Below are 7,049 nucleotides of genomic sequence, written 5' to 3'. Positions count from 1 at the left end.
AGATGGGCCTACAAGGCTGGCCCAACCACATGTGAATGTGGAGAAGCAGACCATACTATGGAGCATTGCCTTGTCTGCCCTCTACTACCCAACCCTTGCAACTCAAAAGACCTTGCAGTGTTCAATAAAAATGCAAAGGACTGTGTAAAAATAATGTAAAGAAATGGGAAACTGTCATATAACCATCACGCTTCAGTGAAACGAAAAGAAGAACACACAAAAAAGTTCATTAAATCAAATAAACCACATGACCGAGTCCAGATATAGAAATCAAATGTTCATTGAGTAATCAAAATGAATGAGGACTCCAGGTGAACGTCAATAGTTTATGTGCAAGTGATAAGGTGTGAGTGGCATGAGTGTGTGAGTTGAGTTGGGGGGCTTGTAGTTCCGTTCCAAAGCTAAGGGAATATATGGCAGTTAATTTCAGTTCCGTTCAGTTTATTTCAGGGTGTATAAGTGTTCTAGGAGAAGAAGAAGGAGAAGCCTGGAGAGTTTCAGTTGAAGGGACTTAGCTTGATGAATCCCTGAAGTTAAGGAAGCCTCAAACTGGTCCAAGCTGTAGCAGAACACGATTCTTTGTTCACCACCTGCTCCCGGGATCAGCACCCCTCCAGTAAGGCCTTGTCCTCCCAGAAAGCACCGTGTATCCCGCCGGTTCATGGATCTTGCTGCTCCGATTTAGTTTAGTCTGCGTCAACATTTTCTTATTTTAAGTTTAACAGGTCCAGAAACTGAATCATACTTTCGGTAACTCCATTAAAAACTCTCACTCCTCTCTTTGTTCTCCTCCATGCAGCTTTGGTGAGTTGATTGGTCTTCCCTCAGCTCACAGGTGTGTCTACTTTATAGGCTCTCTTTCCCCACCTTCTTTTCCTGTCAGGTTGGAAAAGGGCTATTCTGTGTATTTCTGTTCCGCTACAACTGGCTATGGAGAAGTACCTCATACAACCCAACCTCTAAACCTCCAAACTATCCCTTTAAGGAGGAACTTTGTCATAATGTCAGACATCAAAATGTCTTTCACCCTCTCTCCAATCTGCTAACAATAGTCAGTTATGACATTTTTAAAATGTTGCATTTCTACAATGTGCGTGGCGACTTTGCAAGATAGGGAAGAATTGTGATTGCGGAACCAAACTCCATAGTATCCTGCACGAAAGTCTGACACAGTTCATGACCACCCGTACTGCTACTTTTACTCGCTACGTAAAGGACACATTACTTCCAGCATTGGTACTGAACGCTGGAATTGGATGCAAGTCATGAGCTGCAGAGCCATCCAAAATGTGCATAACTCCTAGAGATATGGCTGCATTATTGGCCCTACTCATAGGCAAGGCAAGGCAAGGCAAGTTTATTTGTATAGCACATTTCAACAACAAGGTAATTCAAAGTGCTTCACATAAAACCATTAAAAGCATCAAAACATAAGGCAAAAGAAAAGGAGATTTAAAAACAATTAAGAACATTCATTGAAACAATAAAAACAGTTAAAAAACTGTGTAAGAAATAAAATACAGTAGTAAAATGCAGAAATGCAGGAAATTGATTAAAATATTAATTGAATGTGGTTCAATTAAAGGCAGCAGCAAACAGAAAAGCTTTAATCTTGATTTAAAGGAGCTGAGGGTCTCAGCAGACCTGCAGCTTTCTGGGACTTTGTTCCAGATATGTGGAGCAGAAAAACTGAACGCTGCTTCTCCATGTTTAGTTCTGACTCTGGGAACAGAAAGTAGACCGGTCCCAGACGACCTAAGGGGTCGGGATGGTTCATAAGGTAGCAGCAGATCAGAGATGTATTTTGGCCCTAAACCATTCAGTGCTTTATAAACCAACAGCAGGATTTTAAAATCAATTCTTTGTTTGACAGGAAGCCAGTGCAAAGACCTCAGAACTGGAGTGATGTGATCCACCCTCCTGGTCTTAGTGAGGACTCGAGCTGCAGCATTCTGAATCAGCTGCAGCTTTCTGACAGACATTTACAGAGACCTGTAAACACACCGTTACAGTAGTCCAGTCTGCTGAAGATAAATGCATGGACAAGTTTTTCCAAATCCTGTTGAGACATAAGTCCTCCAATCCTTGATATATTCTTCAGGTGATAGTAGGCTGATTTTGTAATTGTCTTGATATGGCTGTTCAGGTTGAGGTCTGAATCCATAACTACACCTAGATTTCTGGCTTGGTTTGTGGGTTTTAACATCAGTGATTGAAGCTGAGCGGTGATTTTCAATCGTTCGTCCTTGGTACCAAAAACAATTACTTCTGTTGTATCTTTGTTTAATTGAAGAAAGTTTTGCCACATCCAGTTGTTGATTTGTTCAATGCAGTTACCCAGCCCTTTTATGGAATTATAGTCCCCTGGTGACATAGTTATTTAGATTTGTGTGTCGTCTGCATAATTATGACAACACACTTTGTTGTTTTCCATAATCTGAGCTAGTGGAAGCATGTAGATGTTGAACAGAAGAGGCCCCAGTATTGAACCTTGGGGAACACATGTCATTTTAGTCAGCTCTGATGTGTAATTAGCTACAGACACAAAGTATTCTCGGTCCTTCAAGTAGGATTCAAACCAGTTAAGTGCTGTGCCAGAAAGTCCCACCCAGATTTTTAGTCTTTCTAGGAGTATGGCATGGTCGACCGTGTCGAATGCAGCACTGATATCTAGTAATACTAAGACTGAACTTCTGCCACTGTCTGTGTTTAAGTGGATGTCGTTGAAAACCTTAACAAGAGCAGTTTCAGTACTGTGGTGCTGTCGAAAGCCTGACTGGAAGACATCAAAGCAGTTATTTACAGCCAAGAAGTTGTTCAGCTGTTGGAAAACCGCTTTTTCAATTATTTTACTTAAAAATGGGAGGTTTGATATTGGCCTATAAGTTTTCATTGTTGCAGAGTCTAAACTAGCCTTCTTTAGGAGCGGTTTAATAACTGCAGTTTTTAGGGCTTGTGGGAAGACACCTGAAAGAAGGGATGTGTTTACTATTTGTAAAAGATCAGTGGTCATGCATTTTGAAATATTTTTGAAAAAGTGTGTTGGTAGAATATCCAAGCAGCAGGAGGATGGCTTCAAATGTTGTATAACGTCTTCTAGGCTGCTGAGGTCGATTGAATGAAATTGTGTCATGATATTTGAATGGATGTTATTCAGAGAAGGGGACAACACATATCTTGTGGTTGGTGTGGAGGCACTGACTGCTTGTCTAATTTTCTGAATTTTGTCAGTAAAAATGGAGGCAAATTGATTGCATGCCCAGGTGGATTGGAGCTCAGCAGCTACCGACAACGGGTTTGTTAGCCTGTCGACGGTAGCAAATAAGGCACATGTATTGTTATTGTTTTTGGTTATGATGTCAGAGAAGAAGGACTGCCTTGCATTTCTAAGTTCCAAATTATAATTGCGAAGTCTCTCTTTATAGATGTCACAGTGAACCTGGAGATTAGTTTTTCGCCACCTGCGCTCAGCTTTCCGACACTCTCGTTTCTCTATTTTGACCAGCGTAGCATTTCTCCAAGGAGATCTTTGCTTACCCGAGACAACCTTCACTTTAGTGGGTGCAATGGCATCAATAATATTTTTAACTTTAGAATTGAAGCCATCTACAAGCTCATTGACTGAGATGCAAGAGAGGGCTGGTGTGGAGGAGAACTTCTGAATAAATAGTTCACTGGTGTTTTCAGAGATGTAACGCTTCGTCACAACCTCGGTTTGGACATTTGTGTGCAAGGAGATTGCACTCTCAAAGAAAACACAGAAATGATCAGAGAGTGCAACATCAGTCACAGCGACCTTGGAAATGTTTACACCTTTGGTGATGATTAGGTCCAGAGTGTGCCCCCTGTTGTGTGTGGATCCTGTCACATGTTGAGTCAGATCATAGTTATCAAGGACACCACATAGTTCTATAGACCCTCTGTCCTGGGGATTATCAACATGGATATTAAAATCGCCAACAATAACAACACAGTCAAAATTAATACAGATTATAGACAGCAGTTCAGTAAACTCATCAAAGAAGGTTGCACAGTATTTAGGCGGTCTGTAAATGTTTAGGAATAAAGCTTGAGTGGAATTCAGAGCCACATATTCAAAAGAACTAAAATGACCAAAGGACATCTGCTTGCATTGAAGAGAATCATTAAATAAAATAGCAACTCCACCTCCTTTCTTATGTGCTCTTGTTTCACTCATGAAACTGAAGTTGTGAGGTGTTGATTCAATAAGAACAGCTGCACTGTTATCTTGATTTAACCATGTTTCAGTTAAAAACAAAATGTCCAGTTCGTGCCTAACAATAAAATCATTGATTAAAAATGTTTTTCCTGACAGAGACCTGACATTTAATAAAGCTAAGTTTAATGTGGTTAAAGCTTTCTTTGCCCAATTTATTTGGACAGGCTGACGAGGAATGTATGTTAAGTTTGATAAGTTTGCAGGTTTACTATTGTTTCTTCGCAGCCTCACCTTTCTTTTTCTATAAACTAGCAGGACAGGAATTGAGAAGGCTAGCTGCATACAGGGCCCCGACTTTTCCTGGAGAGAGTCATTGGTGTCATTAGCCTTGTAGCCTGGACCCAGAGGATATCAATTATTGCCTTTATCAGGTAGGGGAGTCAGAGGATGGTTGTGGAGCCCTAATGGAGGTGGGGAACGGGCAGGGCACTTTAACTTCGCCGATTTTGTCAAAACTGGCTGAGGACTTGGAGCCAGTTTCGGGGGTGGGGCTGGAGCTGTACGTCGAGGAGTGGGGCGAGGAGTGTGTTTGATTCCAGCAATGACCAGCTCTTTCATGTGGTCAGTGAACTCCAGGTGGGGGGAGGATGGGGAGAGTGTGAGAGAGGAAAGGGACCTGGATGGAGTTTGGGGGGTGGAAGTAGGTGCTGGGGAGGGAGGTAAAGACTCCTCGTCTTGGAAGGGTGGGGAAAGTGGGAGATCGGAGGCGGTCCCTGATGATGAGGTTGGAGACTCCTCCTTTTGGCTGTCGCTAGGTGGGGGCATCCTTCCCGTAAGGTCTCCATGGCGATGCTGTGTGGTTATCTCTTGTTTAGACTCCTCTTGTGTCTTGTCCTTGGCAGTAGGAACAGACGGATGACGCAGGGAGAAAAATAGGTTAGAGGTAAACAGTTTTACCCCTGACTTGTCAAGCCTTAAGGCACATGGAGTTTATGTCTGCGCTCCCAGAAAAGGTAGAAATTGTTGATAAAATGTACTGAATGGTCAGTACATGCAGTTGACAGCCATTTGTTCAGTGCAAACAGCCTGCTGAATCCTTCATCTCCTCCTCTGACTGGTGGAAGAGGGCCACTGATAAACACCTCAGCCTTGACAGAGCTGACTGTGTTTAACAGATCAATAAAGTCTCGCTTCAGAACTTCAGACTGTTGTTTCACAATATCACAGCTTCCTGTATGCACGATGATGTTTTTCACCGTGGGATGGTCAGCCACGATGTACAGGATTTTGTCACTCATGTTAGAGACCATATCTTTCGGAAAGCAGAGTATTTTGGTATTCTTGCTGCACAGTGTTCTGACATCTTTTACAGCATAGTCACCAACAATCAGAGTCTCAGGCCCAGTCACTAGCTTTGCCTGCGGCCTTTTACTCTCACATTTACTCTCAGTTCTTACCCTGCTTTGAGGAGATAGCTGCTTATCCAGGTCATCAGATGGAGATTTAGGATCCTGCGACAATGGAGCAAATCTGTTTTGAAGTTGTAGGCTTGGTTGTTGTGGAGGTTTTTTGCAGGTTTTACTTTTCTCAGCTGTCCTTGGCTTTGTCCGTCTGAGTGCAGGGGTTGAGGAGGAGTTCTGCCTGTGTGGTAGTGCAGGCAAGCCAGTCGCATCACAAATCTCAGGGCGCTGGGCTCTGCCTGTTAGTCGTCCTCCCACATATTTTCTCTTCGGCTTTGCACCGAGAGAGTTCCAGGGAGGACTACCATTTGAAGATTCATTATCTGCTCTCTCCTCCTGTTTCTTGGTAGGCCTGGTTGTGCTAGTTAGCTGTGTCTTAGCTTGCGTTTGTCCAGTGTTTTGAGTCCATGGTAAAGTGGTATCATTCCCACACAGTCCATTTACCTCCATGTTTACTTCTAGTCGGTGGATTTTTGTTTTCAAGACTGCAATCTTCTGCAGGAGTTTGTAGTAGTCGTCCGTGGAGAAGGGAGGCATCTTGCTGCTACTTAGCTTTAGCTTAGCTGCTAGTTAGCATTAGCTAACAACCCAAATAGCTCGACGACTTTCTGGATTTGTCTTCACTCAAACGTTGAAGAGTGATATATGTGATATATCTGGCCAGATATATGTGATATATATGTGATATATCTGGCAAATTTAAACAAGAAAATGCAAGCAGAGGCAAGCAGAGGCAAGAGCAAGCAGCAAAGCGACTGCACTCTCTCATCAAGGTCAACAAATCAAAGAAATAGGCAAAACTACTATACAAAAAACTCTTTCTAACACAATGAGCAGTCCAGGATCAGAGTAGAGGACCACTGAGGACCATGTGTAATTTGGACCACCCTCCCTCTCCTGGTTGATGAGGGTTTGGATCAGGCTAACATTGCTGGAGTCCATGTTGCAATGTCCCCGTCACGCACCAGCTTGCTCAGTATAGCTCCGGGGGTGCCACGCTAACCGCGGAGGAACAAGAGCAGCAATACTAAATATAGCCCCGGTGACTCTTGGGTAATCAGAGTCTTCCGTCGCCCAGAGAAGTCTCCATCTAATTGCACTCTGATTAGACGAGCTGCCAAGTCTCTGTTTAAAAAAAAAAAAAAAGGCGTGGAGGGAGCCTCCCTCATGTGCGTGTTACACTGACATTGTCTCTACCAATACCCAAAATAGAGCAGATGGAGTAAAGTCCAGCAGAAACACACAAGATGCTGACCTATGAAACGGTTTGCTTTATCCTGCATTCACCCCTAGTTTCTATAATTCCTAAATTCCACGGCTTTAGTTGACTTTTGAATCTTCAGGGAGGTGTTTCTTTTTTATTTTTTTTGTAAAACTTTGAAAATCTTAATAACTTCCGTTCAAGCTTC

This window comes from Anarhichas minor, unplaced genomic scaffold, assembly GCF_050575085.1.
Source record: "Anarhichas minor isolate MPS153535 unplaced genomic scaffold, ASM5057508v1 ptg000055l, whole genome shotgun sequence".
Lineage (NCBI taxonomy): Eukaryota > Metazoa > Chordata > Actinopteri > Perciformes > Anarhichadidae > Anarhichas > Anarhichas minor.
This window is presented reverse-complemented; position numbering follows the sequence as displayed.